Source organism: Meles meles, chromosome 3, assembly GCF_922984935.1.
Source record: "Meles meles chromosome 3, mMelMel3.1 paternal haplotype, whole genome shotgun sequence".
In the NCBI taxonomy this organism is placed as follows: Eukaryota; Metazoa; Chordata; class Mammalia; order Carnivora; family Mustelidae; genus Meles; species Meles meles.
Genome location: NC_060068.1, coordinates 81,383,265 through 81,405,941, shown reverse-complemented (window position 1 = coordinate 81,405,941; position 22,677 = coordinate 81,383,265). Strand labels below are relative to the sequence as shown.

Below are 22,677 nucleotides of genomic sequence, written 5' to 3'. Positions count from 1 at the left end.
TGATTTGTCAAAATGCCTTCCTAACCACTCACAGTTTTGTTATTCATGTTATTCATACATAATGTGGCATATCTATGAATGGTTAAAGTTAAAATGCCCTATTTAGCCAGTGTGGCTGTACTGATGGAAAAACTATAATTCACCAGTGCTTCTTGGTTCCATGTTGCTTTGGATTTTGTCTGTCCCATGGTTTACAATGTGTATACCATTGTCCATTTATCACAAACTCATCGTTTAGGTTAAGTCTGAGAGGCAGCCCCCTGTTTTTGTGTGGTTTCCGTACAACATTGCTAAATTGTTTTTGTTTTTACTTTGATTTTACCATTCCAGCCCTATTGAGCAGCCAGTGTAAAATGTTGCAGTGAATTGAATTTGGAGCTTTCTTTATTTGGTACAGCTGAAATAACAATGGGGGGGGAGGGTCAAATTACTATTTTAATTCTTGCTGGAAATATGTCTTAATGGTGTATAAAGACACTTTATTTTTTTTTATCACAAACACCCCTTGTAATTAGGGACACTTGCTACTAGTTGCATATTATCATAGTTTCCCCTGTTGGGAAGAACTGAACAGAAAGAAATAAATGGAGAAAGAGCTGTGGATTGGATAGTTTGGTACTTTTCTGGTTCTGATATTCTTTCCCTCTGTGAAATACAGAAATATACGATGAGTTATATTTTATTTTATTTCTTAAAATTTTAATTCCAGTATAATTAATACACCATGTTTTGTTAGTTTCAAGTGCAGTATATAGTGATTCAATAATTCTGTACGTTACTCAGTGCTCATCATGATCAGTGGACTCTTAATCCCCTTCAGCTATTTCACCCATCCCTCCGCCCACCTCTCTTCTGGAAACCACCAATTTGTTCTGCAAATTCAAGAGCCTGCTTTTTGTTTCTCTTTCTTTTTTTCTTTGTTCATTTGTTTTGTTTCTTAAATTCTACATATAAGTGAAATCACAAAACATTTGTCTTTCTCTGACTGACTTCACTTAGCACAATACCCTCTAGCTCCATCCATGTCATTGCAAATGGCAAGATTTCATTCTTTTTTATGGTTGAATAATATTCCATTGTGTGTATACCACACCTTCTTTATCCCCTGTTGAATTATATTTTAAATTTGAACTTTACTTGTAAGTAGAATATAAGAAGTGTTTTTATTAACTCACATTGTGATTTTACATGGAGCTGTGGGCTCTGTTTTTGTAGAATAATTGATCTGCTAGATTTTGTATTATGCCATTATGATTATGGATTAAAACATTTTTAAAAGACCAAATTGAAAAATAATCTCAGGCTTACTAATCTCAGTCAAGCAGACACTCAAATGAATTTAACATGACAAGTTTTATTTTATTTTATTTAAAGATTTTGTTTTTAAATAATCTCTGTACCCAATGTGAGGCTCGAATTTACAACCCCAAGATCAACAGTTGTACACTCTACCAACTGAGCCAGACAGGTGCCCCTAACATGACAAATTTTAAATGCTTTCTGTTGAGCCCCCAATGCATATCATGGCTGCTATATCATTTCCTGTGGACAGGATGTCCTGCAGATGATTAATACTGGAAAGTAAGAACTATATTAATGGGCTTTAGTCTCCTTATAGCACTTGGGCCTTCTTACAACTCAAGAGCACAGTGAGATTTATGACTGATTAGGCCAAGTGCTTTTTCTTATTATTTGCTACTCTTTGAAAATCCTGTGGATTAGGGGCGCCTGGGTGGCTCAGTGGGTTAAGCTTCTGCCTTCAGCTCAGGTCATGATCTCAGGGTCCTGGGATGGAGCCCCGCATGGGGCTCTCTGTTTGGCAGGGAGCCTACTTCCTCCTGTCTCTCTACCTGCCTCTCTGCCTACTTGTGATCTCTCTCTCTGTCAAATAAATAAATAAAATCTAAAAAAAAAAAAAAAAAGAAAGAAAGAAAATCCTGTGGATTAGACTCTGTATATAGCTGAACAGACCTATGATTCTCAATAGTCCTGTGTATCATACTTTCCTGGAGAGCTCATTCAAATGAAGATGTCTGAGCTTCATCCTAGACATTCTAAGTAATTCTATGAGTGGGCCCAGAATATACTGTTTACCAGGATCTGCCACGTGGGTTATATGTCTTCAATAGGGGTCTACCCTTGCAGGAGTGCTTGAACTAGTACTTGACAAGGTAGCAGCATGACAGGGCTCTGTAGGCTGTGTTGTTTTCTTCAATATTTATTGAATCTCTACTTGAAGCTCTCAGGGAAATCACCTTCCAGCTGGCAAGACAGACTTCAAGAGGACCAAGTTCTGTGGTTGGAGTCAGAGGCAGAGTGAGTGAGAGCAGTGGTTGGGAAGAACCCTGTGTAGACAGTTAGGTAGATGGTATCACAGAAGGGAGGGCCCAGGCAGAAGGAGCAACATTTGTGGCAGGTCGCTCTGGTGCCAGAAAGGCTGAAAACCTTAGCATGCCTTCATGGTCCTGGATGGTTTGCCCCCTGCTCACTTCTGTAACTTCACTTTGCTTAACCTCCAAATCTCTCCCGTCCTAGCAACCTTCAAACATCAGCGCCGTCCTGCTACAGCAACCTTATCACGCGCTTCACCCTACCTTCACCATATTAACTCCTGATGTTCTTTAGACTTCCATCATCTTTCCTTTCAGGGACAGCTTCCCAACCCTCTTGGGAGAGGAAAATTCTTTATTCTCTTACAGTGTTCTTTTCTTTATAAATAAGGTAGTTGGAGAAAAACAGGATACTCAGTAACTTGGAATGCAGATTAATAAAATTTCTCTTAATCTAAATGTGTCTCAAATATTGCATGGGTCATAGTTACAGTAAAATGTTATTTGTTGTTTATATGACATTTAAATTTATCTGGGCATCCTATGTTCTTATTTGCTGATCTGGCAACTCTGTTTATACAGCTTGTTAATTTTACCGTTTCCTTTTTTGAAAAAGTGCGATTGTTTCATTAATGCCTGTCTCTCATGGCTGAACTACAAACTCCACGTGGCCAAGGACAGAATTAGAGATAGGTTGTTGTTTGGTCTTGCTGTTTATCTTTAGTGTCTAAAACAGAATCTGAACCATAGTAAGAGCTCAGTAAATTTTATCAGATGAATTAATGAGCCGCTTGAGAAAAATGATGTAACCATAGACAAGTTTCTTTCTTTCTTTCTTTTTTTAAAAAAGATTTTATTTATTTATTTGACGGAGAGAGATCACAAGTAGGCAGAGAGGCAGGCAGAGAGAAAGGAGGAAGCAGGCTCCCTGCCGAGCAGAGAGCCCGATACTGGGCTCTGGGCTCGATTCCAGGACCCTGGGATCATGACCTGAGCTGAAGACAGAGGCCTTAACCCACTGAGCCACCCAGGCGCCCCCAAGCTTCTTAGTCTCTTAGAGACTTAATTTCTTCAGCTGTCAGAAGATGATTTTTATATCTACTTTTTAGGATTGTGTGTAAAGGGTAAATGGAGAAAACATACATAAAGCTACTATTGTGTTGCTTTGCAGGCATTGTACTGTAAAAGATGTCTTTTCTCTTCAATCAGTATTTGTTTTGTAACATGACAGGATTCCTTCTTAATGTGGGAAACCCTGCTTCCTTTTTATTATAATGCAATCCTGTAAGTAGTCAAATGTTTCCTGAATATTTACCTAATGCAAGGTACTCTGGAGACTGAGCTGTGCAATTCCTAAGGTCCTGTTCTCAATGAGCAACCATCTGTGGAATGGTAACACTGAGGGCTTGTTTCACAGGCCCCATGGGGGCCTCATGGTTAGAAAGCCCTGTGTTTGGTTGATATTCTGCCATTACCTCTTGAAACTTTTTGAACAAGGGGCCCCACACTTTCCTTTTGTCAGTTAGTAGCTAATCCTGGGAACCTATGTGTATTTGTATATACCCATGCATGTGGATCATGTAGTCTTTATCATGACCCCGGGCCTCTCATTACTCAGAGAACTTGTGATTTTTTTCCCCTTGTTATATGGTTTGTAATTGACTGAACCAAAATCAGTGTCTTTACCGGTATATCACGACAGTCTTCACCTGATTACAACCATCCAGTGTGGTTCAAATCTTTGAGTGAGCATTAAAAACTTTTAAAGAACTAGCTTTAGGGGGCGCCTGGGTGGCTCAGTGGTTTAAAGCCTCTGCCTTTGGCTTCGGTCATGATCCCAGGGTCCTGGGATAGAGACCCCCATCGGGCTCTCTGCTTAGCAGGTAGCCTGCTCCCCCCCCCCCCCCCCCCCGCCTGCTTCTCTGCTTGTGATCTCTGTCTGTAAAATAAATTTTAAAAATCTTAAAAAAAAAAAAAAAAGAACTAGCTTTAGGTCTCCCATCCTTGGGTTATTTCCATGGACCTTCCCTCCCTGTCACCATTCAAGTTGCTGAGAAACCGCAGCTTAAGTTTCTAGGTCTGCCTTTGTAGGAACACCAGGAACACTGGCGATGTATTTCAGACTCTGTCCCCTCCAGTATTCAGGTTTCTAAATCTGCGGATCCACACAAGATAAGTAGTCATCTTGGGGTGTTGAAATTGTTCTAAGAGACATATCTGAGATGTTTGTTCTTTGCTTTAAATTACCCAGCTGAGTCACACAGCTCAGGAGCCTCTGCACCGGGAACAACCAAGCGTTTTAGCAGTGGGGAGAGAAGGTGACCCACTTTGTCATTTCAAGCTCTGGCTGGCTTGTTTTAAAATATACTCATTGTCTGGTAGTGCTAAGTACACCATTTTTTCTTTTTTTTTAATTTTTGTGCTTCTGTATGTTTGTATTGAAGAAGCGACATTCTAGTATTTCCATTGGGACATTCTCATGTTTGCCTTCACACTAGTATTATTTTCAACGTGTGACAGCATGCTCCAGTTAATGCACATTAAACAGATTATGAGCTGCATTCAACATGAGAGTAATTTAAGTGTAAAGGTAATTACTTTTTGGAGTATCCCGTTATATCTGCAGCCAGGGTTTCCTTTTAGACACGTCAGTGTGGAGGTAGACATACAGGCCCACACTAGCATCCACAGTCATTCCCCTAGTTCTGTTCCTTCCACAGCTGAGGATTCCCGGGTCTGCTGCAAAGAGTCTTCACTACTTCTTTGAGGTCTCAGGGATAATGCCTGTGGTCCTTGCCTCTACTTCCCTGCAGCAGCATCCCCTTGCCCAGAATGCCCAGCTCCAGTATTATCAAACCTCCTGATGCTACCATGTGCTCCTAATGTCTCTGGAGAGTTTAGAGGATGTGCAAATGTATTGTGCTGATGAGAAACATTGCAGGTGACACCATGTCCTGTATTCACAATCCATTTTCCCTTCTGACTCCAGCCCATTGTCCTAAGACCATAAATTATGGGTCTCAGATGGTCTTCTGCTTGGACTAAGCTCTTTACTGGAAGATTTCTTAGTCCCTTCCTTCCAGACATTCTCAGAAGTACCAGAATATTAAGACAAATCAGGAGAATTTTGCACAGGATGTTCTGTGCATATTATTTGTGGTAGTGAAAAATTGGAATCAATCTGAATGTCCTTCAGAGGGTGATCAGATCAAATATGGTTTATCTAAATAATGAAATACTGCACAACCATTGAAAAGAACCATTCCCATGTACTAACATGGAAATATTTGAACATAAGTTATGAATTAAAAATACAGCAATTTATTGACCAGAATATGTCATATGTCTCTATTTAAAAATTAAAGTACATTAGGAAGCCTAGAAAGACAAAGACCAAACTATTATCTTTTGGGGATAAGAGGGAGAGGACCTGATACTTTTCACCTTATATATTTCTGAAATATTTGAGTTTTTAACAATAATTACATACTACTTTTATAATTAAGGCATTAGTAGAGTTGGTAAAAATTCATTTCAAGTTGCCCTTGTAATGATGTTTCTCAAATATGTCCAGATATTAATGTTTTAGTGGCTAAAATTCAGTGCCAGTTTTTCCCATGGATATTTTTTTAGTTCATAGTACAGGAAGGTAACTGAGGTTATGAGAATATAAATTATTTTGGTGCTCAATAAAGCTGTTTTCATTTTGAATGAAAAAGGGGAACTCACCTATAAACGTCCAATACAGTGGACCCTCCGAGGAGCTGTGCATTGCTAACTTAGGTCATTAAAGTCGAGGACCTCTCCTCCATCTCCCCGCTGTGTTCTCAATAAATCTTATGTGTCCAGTGGCTGTCAAAAGCCTGTATTGCTCCTCAGAATCTTTTGCTTTTAGGAACATTTTTCATCCTATGGCTGGGTACTTGATGGGATGGGAGGTGGACAGTTTTTATCTTCTCTTCTATGGGTCTGGAATGTTCGCCCTCCCACCACTTAGTCTCCCCCGACTCTCAACATATACCCACTCATGGAAAAGACTCCAACTTGCCTCAAGCCTGAGCTTAAAATAACTTCACACCCCTTCCTGGTAATTTGGGCCCCTTTCTTTGTTTCTCCCAGTTCCCTTGTAGCCACCACCATGGTAGTACTTTTCACACTTTGTCGTTGTGGCTCTCTGCATGTTTTCCCACTGAATTCTGAGTCCCTTGAACTTGAGGGAAGAGGCCAAGTCACTGAGATCTTTGTAACTCCAGGTACTTGACACATAAAGGCTAAACACATTTTAAATATTTATTAAGCCTTTTTAAGTGAAGTATAGTATACGGAGACAAAAGTGTGCATATTAAAAGGGTATAGCTAAATTGATTTTCACAAACTGAACCCATCTCTTTCACCAACACCCAGATCATGATAGGGATGATTCCCGGCACTCTAGCAGTACCTTGCATGTCTCTTCCGGTCGTAACCTCCTTCTGGAGGTGCCTAACAGCTCAGATGCCCATTGTCTGGGAAACTGCTTGGCAGAGCCTTATCACTGCTGATGGACTTGAGAATGTCATGACTGTGCCCAGAGAGGATGCTGTCTCGGGATGGCCAAACTCTTAGTCCGCCAGATGCCAGAGGCAGAGAAAGCAGTCCTAATTTGTTCTCTACTCTTCTGGGTTCCACCTGTGACCTGAGTCTAAGTCCCTCATGAGCAATTCTGTCATTTGACCGCCACTTCTCTCAGGTTGGATACATTTACTTCTGTTTCTGATTTGCTAAAATTTCTTATGAATGTGTACAGAATTTCATACAGTGCTTTTAAGTCTGGATGAAATTATAAGATTTCATACAAAATTGTAATGAATGTAAGATTCATTACAAAATTATTTCTTTTTATAGATAAATGCTCCAGAGTTTCTATTTCTTCTTATGTCCATTTTGGTAAGCAGTGTTAAAAAAAAGAAAGAAAGAAATTTGTCAATTTTATTTAGATTATCAAGTTTATTGCATAGTTATTTAAGATCACTGGTTTGTTTGTATTTTATGAGCTCTCGTGATTCTTATGTCTAATTGCATTTCTTCTTTGCTTTGGATACTTAGTTCAGTCAGTCTTTATTTTATAGATTCTAGAAACTTCAGAGTCACGTGACATTATCTGTAGATCATTAAAAATGTATATGAATTATTTAAAATGCATTCCTATCTCATTGGAACATGGAATCATTACCTGTGGTTATTTGCAAGTATCTGAACCCAGTATTTCCTTTATTTACCATCGAATCAGCTCTAAAAATATCAGAACATTAGTAACTAGATAGAATGACAGATACATTTAATCAATTTTACAAATATCTATATGATAGAAGCCAGGTTTACATAAGATTCCAATTTCTTTGAAAGCAAAGTTGTTAATAAAAATGAAGTACTCACAGGCGTGCTATGATCTAATGGTTGTTTAGTGTATACGTGTTTATAATCTGAACAGACAAATGAACCATGATTTGAATTTTTATGACAAGGGTTTTATTTGGTGAAAACCATGAACCATATTCAATTCTTACTACTCTTTACCTGCCTTTACAGTCTGTCAGACTGTGGCAGACTTTGCAGATTCCATTCCTTAGTGATTGTAGAGGAGCAAGCTCATGAAATTCACTCTGGCATGGTTTGTTGGAGGACTCTTCCATATCCCAGCAACTCATATAGCTAGTGACTCAGCATTGCATGTTTTTTATAGTGCTGCTTAGCTTCTACCTTTTCCTTGGATCCCGCCATTCCTTCTTTTTCCCAATATCATCCATTCCCTGTCCAACATCATGAATTTCTTTTTTTTTTAAATTTAAATTCAATTAGCCAAAGTATAGTACATCATGAGTTTTTGATATAATGTTCAATGAATTTGTTATTGCTTTTCCTATCCCTCCTTTAACTGTACTTGCCTCGCTTATGCTGGGGTAGAGGGGAGAGGAAATCTCATTTGATACATCTGATATTTACTGCTACATCATGGTGCCTAACTGGCTGCTCTAAAATTTAGTGACCTAAAGCAATTTCTTTTTGCCCATACATCTCTGGACTGGCAGGCTAATTTATATTGACCTTTGCTAGGTTTTCTCCAAATTACAGGGTAGGGTCATGTCTTTAATTCTACTTAGAATAATTGCCTACCCAGTTTATATTTTTTGCCTGGAGATGACAGAAGTACAGGAAAGGTGAGCAGAAACACGCGATGCCTCTTAAGCCTAGGCTCAGGGCCCATGCATGTCACTTCAGCCCATGTTCCACTGACCAAAGACATAATGCATAGGGCGGTTCCACACAACAAAGTGTTGTCTCACACACTGTTCAATGTTCCCGTGTCCCATCAGACATCCATTTAAGTAAAAATTTCATTTCTAATAATTCAAGTCAAGAACTTTTTCAGTATTTTCTGTATTTCTGTAAAATACAAGTATTTTTTGCATAGTTCTTAATATATATTTTTTCTTTGGGGCGAACTATTATCCATCAATCAAGGGAAGACTATACTTTGTTTTATTTAAAATCTTACCAAGAGTTGCTCATCATTTCCAACAATCATGTCACCAGCAGTAGCACACACCAATTGTGGTATTTAAGTTGCTAATAAGCACACCTCTGTTTGTCTCCCTGGGTGTTTGTTATATTCATGGTGATTATACACTTAGAAGCAAGCATTTCATGTCTTCATTTTGTATTTTAGACTTGCTACACCAGAACATTTACATATTTAAAAACATATTTTGTTATTTTTTTCTATTTCTCCTTGACACTTTATGTATGCAGGTGGGTTATTTTATTTATAAAAATTATTTAATAAGGCATTGCAAAATGTATGTTATTACTAGATGTTGTTGGATTGCTCTAAATTCTGTACATTTTAGTACCACGTGTAGTAAGCCGACTTATATTTGGGGATGAGAAGGGGCAAGTCATAATCAGGGAGGACTCTTCCATTTTGGCATCTTCTCTGAAGGGAGCATGCTCTTTCTGTGAAGACTGCTACATTACTCTCTCTGTAGTATAGGGATGGGGTGATGTAGGAGCTGGACTTGTTTATAGAAATGGTATGTCTGTAGAAAATATACAAGCCTTTATCAAAATTCTTCTTCCAAGCCTCATCCGAAATGCAAGCAGGGGGAAGATTTGAGCTGTGAAGGCATGAATTTTTACTGTCTTCTCTAGTCTTGACTAGTGATGGTTAAGGATGGGGAAAGCTTACAGGAGTGAAGAAACAGACATTTTCAAAGATGGCTGCTCTAACAACTGGGAGAGATGCCCAGTAGGAGTCTGGTGGTTTCTTTCTAACCCTGCTTTCCAAATAACAATTTCTTGTTATTCTCTGAGGTTACTGCTAGACAATGTTTCCTATGGGAATTCCCTTGCCTGTCTTCCGTGTATGAGGTGGGAGCCATCTCACTTGCTTCCACAAGAGACTGACAAAACAGAGAATAAAAGGTAGTTGACCTGTCTTGGTCTGTAGTTCAAGGATAAGAATATTTTTCTTACCAACAGAAATTGATGTAAGGGTAATTCAAAAGGGAAACATTGAAGGAGTGACCTAGGATTGAAAATGTATCCAGTTAATGTGCCTTTTAATCTAAAGTTGGAGTACTGATAAGGGCGTCACACTCTCTCTATGGTGTGTAGAGGACACTGTTACTAGGGCAGAGCTCCAAACATTCATTACTCTGAACCTGAATATGTAATGATCATGCCAGCCTTGTGGGATACAGGTGTGTGTGCACAAGAGGGCTTGATTATATTCAAAGGCGGTGAAAATCCTAACCCCTAAAGGTTAAGATCCACTTCTTAAGGATCTTAAGGATCTTTCTTCCGAGGAGAAAAGCCAGTGATTAATATAATTGAATGTGAGACATGAATACAGGCCATCTTATACTCCCAGCTTTATTTAACATCAGGAGAATGATACGATTCTTCTTTAAGGGTGACACCAGTGGAACACACTGGCTGTGGAAGATTTGGAGTCATTTGAGCTCTGCCTACATTATACACTGACAAGACCTGAGCCAGAGTTAAAGGGATATTTTGCAATAGACAACTAATTCATTTACTCCCAAGTTTTTGACATTATGTACACCCTTATTATTACCATATTACATACCTGCTGTGTTGAAGTCCACATCAGAAATTTGGTGTAACATCATATTGCTTTTAATAAAGCTCCTAAAAAATAAAAAAAAATAGATTTCCTAAGTAAGATAGAAAATAAGAGTTCATACTCTGTCTGATCATTGGCTTAGAAATTTTTTTCACTCAGTAAATGATTTTGAATTAGGGTAATACAAAATTTAGAAAAAAATCATATTATGGACTGTCTTTGCCTAAAGTTAAAGTGCAATGAAGTGTGACCCTGAGCTCTGGGGGCTCCCTGTGATGCTTTAGAAGTTACTTCTGCACGTCCTCCTGGCCATATTAGTGCTTTCCTTTGCTGGTATGTATGTGTTTGTTGGGCTACTGTGTGTGTGTGTGTCTTGTCTGTATGTCCTCTGCTGGTAGTGATGGGTTGTGACATCTTCACTCAGGAAGTCGTGACAATGTTAAGTGCTTCTCAGGATTTTCTGATTGCATGGTGCTTTTCTGCTTGGAGGGGTTTCCTCTTTCCCTTGAAGGATAACTAACCATTGATTTTTTGGTCTGGCTGACATATGACAACACAAAACTCTTTGATAACAGTTTTCACTGCCCGTGACTGACAGCATTGGGAATCAGGATGCTAGCTTCTCAGTGTAACAGCTTCTCAGGTGAGCGCCTACACATGCCCTCAGCCTGAAGGCCATTTGGCTTTACAGTCACGAGGGTTCATCCTACCTGTAGTCATGGTGAAGGGATGTATGATGATCTTGTCTAATCAGATCAGATTTCCCTTCTTTTCACCAAGCTGAGTTTTTCATTCAACATTCCAAACTGAATTCTAAGGACTAGTGTGTGTCTGTGTCTGTATATTACTTAGGCTAAGCACTTTCTTATGTCTCAGAAGAGATGAAATTAGGAGTTGATGGTCAGATCTGAGTTTTCACTCTTAGTCGAATTTTGTGAATGTGCCAAAAGCCTCTGCATGTAGAGCCCTGTTAGCAAAATGAGCAGGCTATTTTATTTGTAAAATGCTAGAGAATATTTATAATGTTGATGGACTGTAAAATTAGCAAATAGTTATTAACTTTGTTAAGTATTAGGATTATAAGAAAAGAAGGAACTTTAGGTGAATCACAGCATGTATTACTTGGTCCTTACTTGTGTAAAGCCACATTTTAACTCAGCTGAGGTTCAAGGTTGGCTGTTCATTTACTTGTTTATTAGCTCAAAAGCTATATGTATATTAAATGAAAAAATACAGCTTCCCTGTATGTGAAGAAAACTAGCATCCAAACTACAGTTAATCCAATATAGCAATAATTATCATTCTAAATGGATATTCTTTCCTATGAGAGCATAAAAGGTAGCAGAATATATCTTAAGGATTTAAGGTTCGATGCACAAGATGGTTCTTACCTTTTCTTCTTAACAGGACATAGGAGAAAGACTTGAGTAAATAACTGAAATGTTTTCAAATGAAATCAAAATTTCAATTCCATTTCAGTTAACAAATTGATCATCTTCTTTGTGCAAGGGATATGCTGCGATCACTAGGGAAAATGAGTTGGGTAGGATTCAGCCTGTGATCTCAAGCACACAGACCTGTGAGGAAGGGCTCAGATGGGTTATATATAAATTTTGTCCAACAAAGAGCAGGCGTTTGGAATAAACAGTCCAAAACCCTGCAGTGGTTTGAACATGGCACAGGGACATGGGCTTCTCAATCCCGGGACTATTGACATTTGGCCCAGATAATTTTTTGTCGCAGGGGGTTGTGCTGTGCATATGTTAGCCGCATCCGTGACTGATACCCACCAGATACCAGTAGTATTTTCCCCTCTAGTCATCACATTCAAAAATGTCCCTGAACATTGCCAAATATCTCTGGGTAGTAGAGAGTGTGCAAGATTGCCCCCAACTGAGAACCGCTGACCTGAAGTATAAAGAAAAACTTCAAAAGCAATCACTTTTGAGGAGCCTTAAAGGGCAGTTGGGATTTTTTTCAGGCAGGGAGGGAGATGCAGGATATTTGAGGCAGAGATGGAGCAAGTCTAGAGAAGTGCAAGTTATTCTGCTGATGGGGTGAGAAGCAGTATGAACTCTAGACCTTGGCTGTGGTGGGAGATGGAGAAGCTATGGTGGGTGGGAATCTTTGAAGGTCGGGTGCAGCAGTTTGGACTTAGAGCAGGGAGATGAATTTTTTTTTTTTTTTAATTTTGCAGGCTCCCTGCTGAAGCAGGACCCTAGGATCATGACCTGAGCTGAAAGCAGAGGCTTTAACCCACTGAGCCACCCAGGTGCCCCTGGGAGATGAATTTTAATCCAAGTGTACAATGGTTTAGAGTAAGGACAGCTTTGAGGTAAAGATACCAGTTAGGAGTGGCTAATTTCAGTTACTTCACATAGATGGCCCCCCATTCTTCATTCATTCTGTGAGGCAGTTTGCCCATATGTATTTATTGTGCCCCTGTTAAGCACTAAGCACTGTTTCATCTGCTGGCGGTAGAACAGAGAACAAGACAGATAAAGTCCCTATTCTTATGGAGATGACATTCTAGAGGGGGAGGAGACAAACAATAAATAATATGAGATGATCAAAATGATTTTAAGATAGCGCTTAGGGGCACCTGGTTTGCTCGGTTGGTTAAGCATCGGACTCTTGATTTCTATCTCAGAGTGATAGAAATATCACTGGATCCAGCTCTGCACTCGGCACAGAGTCTGCTTGAAATTTTCTCTCCCTCTCCCACTGCTCCTCCCCCTGCTCATGCATGCACATGGTCTCTCTCTCTCAAATAAAATAAATAAATAAAGTCTTAAAACCTTAAACTCAATGAAGATAGTAGAACAGTTAATGTGATCTTCAGTGACTAGAAAGGCTGCTAATATTAGTGATAAAACTTACTATAACTAACTAATACATTGAAACAATTTTGTTGCAATGAAATTGCATTTACATCAACATTTTATAGCAATCTCATTGCTAGGTGACCAAAAATAGAGAGGTAAAATAGAATATATTTCTGACCTGCTGATATATGAAAGTATCTGTTACAAAGAATATGTCTTCATAAAATTATTCTTTGGAAAGAGGTTTCACTTGGATGGCTACTGGGATATTTGGACGACAACTTTTTTTTTTTTTATTTTTAAAGATTTTATTTATTTATTTGACAGACAGAAATCACAAGTAGGCAGAGGCAGGCAGAGAGAGAGGAGGAAGCAGGCTCCCTGCCGAGCAGAGAGCCCGATGCGGGGCTTGATCCCAGGACTCTGGGATCATGACCTGAGCCAAAGGCAGAGGCTCTAACTCACTGAGCCACCCAGGCACCCCTGGACAACTCCTTTTAAAAAAAACAGTGGTACTGATTACAAGAGGAGAAGAAACAAGGCATCTAATAGGTGCTGGGTTCCTAGCATACACCAGCTGTATGTTTCTAGACACCTGTTATTAACTTTTATCACACCCGAGTCCAGGCCACCATCATCTGTTAAAACAGCTTTTAACAGGGCCTTTGGCTTTCACTTTGTCCCTCTTCATTATGCTGTTAGTTTGTAAAACAAAAAGTCTATTTTCATTTTAAAAATCAGCTCCACTTCGCCTTAAGATCATGATCAGTTCCTTACTGGGCCACAGTGAATTTCCTCTGGTCCTTGATAGCTCTGTACTCTCTTTCTGCCTCTCCTGAGACTTCCTGCCTGCCTGGAGGCTCTCCCTTTCACCCTTTACTCCATAGCTTGCCTAATTAACTCCCATTCATCCTTCAGAATTTACCTAACAGTAGTTTCCTTAAGGGAATCCTACTCAACTTTCCCAGTCCAATTTAGGCACCATTCCAATGTGCACCTTCTTCTTGTACAGTGATAATACTTGTTACTCTATTTGGTAAATGTTCATTTCTTTGTCCGGGTTCTTGAAGGTTCATCCTCGTGGACCCAGCAGGTGACACAGGGCCTAGCTTAATCATGAAACATTTTGGGAGTGCCTCAGTAGAAGGTAATGCATTTTAGATATTAAAGGACTGGTGCAGGAAGAGGGTAAGTTACTTGCTCAAGGTTATAGAACTATTAATAGTGAATTTATACCTGTGGGGCTTCAAAACCTAGGTACTCTCCATACACTGAGGGTATCTACATATTCTATGGAGCACTGTAAGAGCATTACAGAGACTTGTTTGTCTTAGTTTCCATGCAGCCTTGCTGAGTGGCATTCAATAAATATTCATTATTTATCCAACAGGAAACAAGATCCTGACTTTAGCATTCTCTTTCATTAATGTACTTCTGTGATGATCACCAGCCTAGAATTGCCAAGGCTCAAGCCTCTCTGTTCATAGCAAATGAAGCCTTAGCATTTGAAAGATCTAAATTTTGCTTTTCATTTGTTTGATCGTTAATATTCCATTGAGCCCTTATACAAGTGCTTTTGTTATGCTTCACTGTCTCCCTCCACCCCCCATTCTGTTATAATGTAAGTCCGGAAAACCATATAGGAATATATAAAAACTATGTAGTATGTAATAATGCATAATTAAAACTGCTAAAATATTCAGTATGTTGTTTAATATATTTCTAAAATTACTGCACCTTCAATTCATTATTTACCATTCATTTAGTCCTTGTGTTTTTTGTTTTGTTTTGTTTTGTTTGTAGTCATTGAAATGCAAAGTGGACATGGAGAGGAATTTTGTCCTATTATTTACCCGTATTCCTAATTTTTTTTTCTTTTTGAGAGAAAGCATGTGAGCAGGGGCGGGAGGGAGGGGCAGAGGGAGAGGGGAAGAAAGAGAATCTTAAGCAGGCTTCATGCCCAGCACATGAGGCTTGATCTCACAACCTTGAGACGACGAACTGAGTCAAAATCAGGAGTTGAATGCTTAACTGACTGAACCACCCAGGTGCCCCACCAGCATTACAAATTTTAAGCTCACTTCTAATTTTATGATTGTAGTAAATAGCAACAAGTTTTTCTTGTGCATATAGAAATTTAAAGAACAATTACAAAACAAAATGTTTCAAATAGCGTAGTGCTGAAATTCTTTTAAAATATTAATGGTTCTTCACAATGTATCTTAAATGGGTGTATAATGATTGTAGCAAAGAAACCAGAAGGTTTTTTTTTTTTTCCTTCAGAACTTCGGCTTTTAACATTATCAGTTCTGGCCAGTGGAGCTGGGTTTGCCTGCCAGTCTGTGGCATATAATCTTCACAGGAAGGTGCATGCTCATAGACTTATTACCTGTATTAAGTTGGGTTAATAGACTAATAATCATGGCAAATATTTGTTATTGCATGGATTCTGCTTGCTGTAATACCTAAGCTATTTTCATATGCTGTCTCATTAATTCTTCACAATTCTATGAGATTGGTACAATTAAATTTTAATATGTTTTTTGGTGAATTCTGCTAAACCTTTAAGGAAGAAATAATACTGATTCTACTAAGCTCTTTCAGAATATAACAAAGATGGATACACTTTCCAACTCATTTTATGAGGGCAAAATTACCTACTCCTAAAACTAGACAAAGATGTTACAGGAAAAGAGCTTCAACCAATATCCTTCATGAACATAGATGAAAATATCTTCAACATAATACTAGCAAATTGAATCCAGAAATTTACAAAAAGCATAATACACAATAACCAACTTTATCCTAGGAATGCAAAGCTGTTTCAACAGTTGAAAATCAATCAATGTAATCTGTCATATCAGCAGTGTAATAGATGCAGAAAATCCATGTGATAAAACTTAGCACTCATTTATGACTTTTAACAAACTCTCAGCAGAGTCAGAGTAAAAGGAAACTTCTTATAAGGGGCATCTACAAAAACATTATAGCTAAAATAATATTTAGTGATGAATGTTTGGATGCTTTTCCCTTAATACTAGGAACTAGGTAAGGATTTCTACTTTAACAATTCCTATTCAAAATTATATTAGAAACCATAACCAAAGCAATAAAGCAAGAAAAAGAAGCAAAAGTCTTACAGATTGAAAGGAAAAAAACACAATTGTCTTTATTAACAGATCATATAGTCACATAGTTGCAAAGTCCCAAAGAACCTGCACAAAAAAGTTACTTAAACTTACATACAAAAGTCAGTCATACTCTTCGATCCTAGCAATAAATAGTTGGAATTCAAATTTTAAAAAAATTATCAATTTTAGTAGCACACAAAAAGAAATCATGAATCTAGCAGAATGTGCAGTATTTTTATGTTGAAAATGACAAAGCACCAGTGAAGGAAATCAAAGATCTAAATAAATGGAGAGCTATCCTGTGTTCATAGATTGGAACATGCAATATTATAAAGATATCAATTTTGTATCAATATTATAAAGATATCAATTTCCCTCAAACTAATCTATAGATTCAGTGCATCCCAATCAAAAATCCTAGTTGATTTTTTAAAAATATGTATGAATCAACAAGCTGACACCAAAATGTATATGGAAAGACAGGGAACTAGGATAGCCAAAACTGAAAAGAAGCTAGTTGGAGGATTCACATTACTTGACTTCAAAATTGACTCTAAATCTACAGAATCAAAGCAGTGTCATATTGGCAAGAGGATAGACATATGGAAAATGGAAAAGAGTAAAGATTCTAGAAATAGACCCTTATATATATGACCAATTGATTTTTGGAAAAGGTAGGCAATTCAATGGAGAAAGAACAAATGATAATTTTTAACATGTGATACTTAATACAAATCTTTTTAACAAATGATACTTAAATCTTTGGATATCCAAATGCAAAAGACAAAACAAAAACAAAACAAACAAAAAGATGGCTCCCTCAAAACAAAAAAAAATTCTTGATCTATACCTTTAGACTGTATGCAAAAATTAATTCCAGGTGAATCATAAAAGTAATTGTAAAACATAATAGTATAAATCTCCTGGAAGAAAATATAAGAGAAAATGCTTGTGATTTGGGGTTAGGAAAAGATTTCTTTTTTTTTTTTAATTTCTTTTCTTTTTATATTTTATTTATTTGACACAGAGAAGTCACAACTAGGCAGAGAGGCAGACAGAGAGAGAGGAGGAAGCAGGCTCCCCACGGAGCAGAGAGCCCAATGTGGGGCTCAATCCCAGGACCCTGGGATCATGACCTGAGCCGAAGGCAGAGGCTTTAACCCACTGAGCCACCCAGGTGCCCCAAGATTTCTTAAATATGAAATGAAAAGCATGATACATAAGAGAAAAACTTGACGCATATGACTTTGTCAAAATTAAGACCCTTCTGTTTAGATACTGTTAAGAAAATGAAGATCAAGCCAAAGACTGGGAGAAAGTATTTGTAAAATCTTTATTCAATAAGAGACTTGATTGTATAATATAAAAATAAGTCGCAAAACTCACAAAGTAGAAAACAACCCAGGAAAAAATGGATAAGATATTTGAATAGACACTTCATCAAGAAGATATGTGAATGGCAAATGAGCACAAGTAAAGATGTTCAACATCATTTCTCATTAGGGCAATGCAAATTAAAGCTACAAGTGTGGTTGTTGTCCATTTCACTCATCTAGATGGAAATTTATTGTATAATGTTTTCATTTATGGGAGATTAAAGCAGGAGTGGATTGAGGATTACCCTCAGTAAAAAACAAACTGACAATACCAAATGTTGACAAAGATGCAGAAAACTGGAACTGTTACACATTGCTGGTGGAAATGCAAAATGGTACTTTGGAGAACACTTTGGCAATTTTTCATAAGATTTAACATCTATTCATTGTATGGTCCATTGATCCTGATCATAGATATTCATCCAAGTGAAGGGAAAGCCCATGTTTACAGAAAAACCTACATATATGTGAATATTTATATGGTCCTTATTTATATCTCCAGAAGTTGGAAGCATCCCAATGCAGCTAAAGTCAGATAAGACCATTTGCTGCCTCTCTTTAGTGTTAGAAAGCTTGAAGGAAATAGCTATATTCTTCTCTCTCACACACACAAAAGAAAACAAATGGGTTATTGTGAGAAGTTTCTTTTAAAAGTAATTTTAATGAAAATGTTTTTCTGCTTTATATTAAATGAAAATATGACTTACAGTATAACCTTACATTGCAGGTTGGCAACTATGACCAAGTGGAAGTTGTTACTTTAAACACACACAGACATACAGATATAGACACACACCCACCCCCCACACACACCCTAAACAGACTCTGCCAGAAGTCCTTTTTCCTCCTTTAGATGATTTTCAAGTTTTAGCAAATGTAGTGATTTTTTAGTAATGCTTATCAGCAAGCAACATACTATTCCAAAGTAAGATACCTAAGTAATACCCAAGGTTGCTGTTTCTTAACACTTTTCTTTGACTAGAAATATGTTCTAGAGGAATTCCAGTTAGATGAAACTTGCCCACACCTTCTGCATTTAGCACAGTGTAGAGGAAGTTCTGCTGGATGGTTTTGGAATCTGAAAAATGAATCATAAATATAAAAAGTCAAATTGCTGAACATATAGAAACCTGACACAGAAAAGTCAGGACTCTGTATGTTCTCCTAGAGCTCAATTACATTAGTGGCCAATCCTACACTGAATTATTAGGTGTATTTGTCATATTGTTATCCCTTTTTATCAGTTTTAGACATGACCAGATGTACACTAAGTGTTTTCTGGTTCTGTTTTACTATCTGTTTTAGACACACTAACTGGTTAATTCCTAAGAAAGAAGAAAATGTATTGATGTCAAATAAATTACAATTACAAATGTGACTTTCAGTCTTAGTTTCCTGTTAGTTTGTACATTTGCTCAGCACTATCACTTTTCTTTTTTATTTTTTTAAGATTTTTACTTATTTATTCATTTGAGAGAGAGAGCATGAAAAGGGGAAGGATCAGAGGGAGAAGCAGATTCCCTGACGAGCAGGGAGCCCAATGCAGGACTCGATCCCTGGACTCCAGGATCATGACCTGAAACGAAGGCAGTGGCTTAACCAACTGAGCCACCCAGGTCCCCAACACTATCACTTTTCCATGAAAAATGCAAACCCTTTTATAGAGCACCAAAGGGGTGATTTAATTATTGAAGTAAAATCTTCAACTAATTTCCACTATCAAAATTCGTAGTAATTGCATAGTAACACTGATAACCATACATGCAACTTCTAGTAATTAGGTAATACAAGTCAAAGTGTGACAGATTTTTAAAGATCTTTTATGCCAAATTTTTAATTAATAGTTGAAGAAAATAGGAGCGCCTGGGTGGCTTAGTGGGTTAAAGCCTCTGCCTTCAGCTGTCATGATCCCAGGGTCCTGGGATCGAATCCCGCGTTGGGCTCTCTGCTCGGCAGGGAGCCTGCTTCCCTCTCTCTCTCTCTCTCTGCCTGCCTCTCTGCCTACTTGTGATCACTCTCTCTCGCTGTCAAGTAAATAAATAAAATCTTTAAAAAAAAATAGTTAAGAAAATAGATCAAAGCTGTTAAAACACTTGCCTAACTATAAACTAGTTAGCGACAAAGGTAGTCTTAAAATCCAAGCTTCTTCCTTCATAGTTCAATACTGTTTTTATATTGTCTCTTCGTTGTTGTTATTTTGTATTGTATATTTTTAAAATATTCAGGACTTCAGCAAGTTTTAGAAATTTTAATTTAAAAAAGAGCAGAAAATACTTCCCAAATAATCAGTGAGGTATTAAGGATGCAACTAGGTCTCTAAAATGTGCATTGAGTTTGCTCCAGATTTACCAAAACAGTTTCTTTTTTTCCTGTGTACAACATAGTAACTCAACAGTTATGTATGTTATGAAATGCTCACCATGATAAGTGTAGTTACTGTCACCATACAAACTTATTACAATATTGCTGATGAAATCCCTTGTGCTGTACATCTCACCTCTGTGATTTGTTTATTGCATAAATGGAATTTTGTACCTTTTAACCTCCTTCACCTATTTTACTCATCCCCTCCACCCCCTTTCCTTAGGTAACCACCAGTTTGTTCTTTGTATTTATGAGTCTGTTTCTGTTTGTTCATTTGTATTTTTTTAGATGTCCATATAAGTGAAATTACATGGCATTTGTCTTTCTCTGACTTTTATTTAGCATAATAATCTCTAGGCTCATCTATATTTTTGTGAATGGCAAGATTTTATTCTTTTTAGGCTCAGTAATATTCCACTGTGTATGTGTGTGTGTGTGTGTGTGTGTGTATATATATGTGTGTGTATATATATACACACATATATGTATATATATAACTTCATTCATGTATAGATAATATATATCTAGAATAAATATATATCTTTATCCATTCATCTATGATGGACTGTACGTTCTTCCATATCTTGCTGATTGTAAATAATGTTGCAGTAAACATAAGGATGTATATATCTTTTCAAATTAATGTTTTCATTTTCTTTGGATAAATATCCAGAAGTGGAATTACTGGATCATATGGTATTTCTTTTTTTAAAAAAATTTATTTATTTATTTGGTAGAGAGAGACACAGCGAGAAAGGGAACACAAGAAAGGGAGTGGGAGAGGGAGAAGCAGGATTCCTGCTGAGCAGGGAGCTCAATGTGGGGCTCCATCCCAGGACCCTGGGATCATGACCTGAGCTGAGGGCAGATGCTTAACTGACCAAGCCACCCAGGTGCCCCTCATATGATATTTCTATTTTTCATTTTTTGAGGAACCTCCTTACTGTTCTTCATAGTAGCTGCATCAGTTTACATTCCCACCAACACTGCATGAGGGCTCCCTTTTCTCTACATACTCACCAACACTTGTTATCTCTTGTCCTTTTGATACTAGCCATTCTGACAAAATAATTTCTTTCAACTCCTTTGACCTGCTCTGTTACCCTCCAAAGAAATAGACCAGGGGAATATAAACACCTGCTTTCAATCATCCATGGATTTTTACTGAAATTATGGAAGTGGAGTAAAGGGGAGGGAGGGAAGCTGAATTTTCACCTTATTTTAGGTCTGTTGCCTGATTTTACTTGACAGGCCCCCTATGTAGTCTATGGACAACTCTGGGAATATGTTCATTTCCAAGGTGACTTTAACTCATGTACAAATGTAAGAATACATTTCGGCAGAGGACAGCGACAGGATATATGGTGGCTGTGGGTAGTAGCATTGTGAGCATTTTGTAGATGACGGCCTTCAGTTATATTGGTCATGATCAGCTGAACCCTTTTGAAAAGGAGCTGGCCAAAGTGCTGAAATGCCTGGCCAGTCCAACAAAAAGCCCTAGGACAGCACTCCTTGAACTTATTTGATCATGGAACAATTGAAGCTAAATTCAATAGACAATTATCAGTTATCATCTTTCATTACCTGTCAGCAACTTTTTCGACATGGTTGATCATTAACTCCTTGTGGTAATTGTTAAGAGACTGTCTCTCAGCTCCAAGACTATTTTTCTCTATTTTGTTTGTAGTGATAGTGATGGGACTACAAGCTAGATTTCTGAGATGACGCCATGTTAGGTTCTGCCAATAGGAGATACTAGACGGAGACTGAGAGTCTGGGAGAGGAAGAATGGCCTTGCTCCTTCTCAGTCACTTCCTGTGGCTTCCTGTCTACATGTGGTTCTCATGAGTGTCATGGCTTAGAAAAACATCTTCATTCCAGAAGTGACAGATCCTTTCTGTTGCCACATATTATTCCAGTTTGTAGTTGTTCCAATACTTGCAGGACCTTCTTGTACTGGATTGAATAGTGTCCCTTTAAAATTCATGCTTTGTCAGAACCTCAATATGTGACCTTATTTGAAAATAGAGTTTTTGTAGATGTAATTAGTTAAGATGAGGTTTTACTTGATTGCCCCTAAACCCAATGACTGGTTTCTTTATAAGAAGGCCATATGAAGATGAAGGCTGGGATTGGAATGATGTGTCTTCAAGGCCAAGGAATGCCAAAGATTCCTGGCAACCACCAGCAATTAGGAGAGAGGCATGGAATAGATCCCCCTCAGAGCCCTCACAGGGAGCATGCCTTGATGTTAGTCTTCAAGCCTCCAGACTATGAGAGGAGGAATTTCTATTGTCTTAAGCCATCAGTTTTGTGGTAATTTGTATGGCAGCCCTGGGAAACCAGTACACTGCCTCATCATTGCCTTTCAGAGATGTAAGCACCAGATGTCCAGCAGCCTCTTATTAGGAAAAGGTTCCCAGACCACAAGGTCCCACCTTTGAGCTCAGAAATGCCAGTACCTGTTGAGCAATGCCTGCTTCTCTGCAGTTTAAGCTCAGCTCTGTAGGGCCCTTCCTCCAAATT

The 22,677-nt window shown here is 38.0% G+C and overlaps 1 protein-coding gene across 1 annotated transcript in view; it reads left to right on the top strand.

Moving 5' to 3' along the window:
• SV2C (synaptic vesicle glycoprotein 2C) overlaps positions 1–22,677 on the top strand; it is a 211,091-nt gene that overhangs the window by 3,070 nt on the left and 185,344 nt on the right. The gene's annotated exons all lie outside the window — the stretch shown is intronic.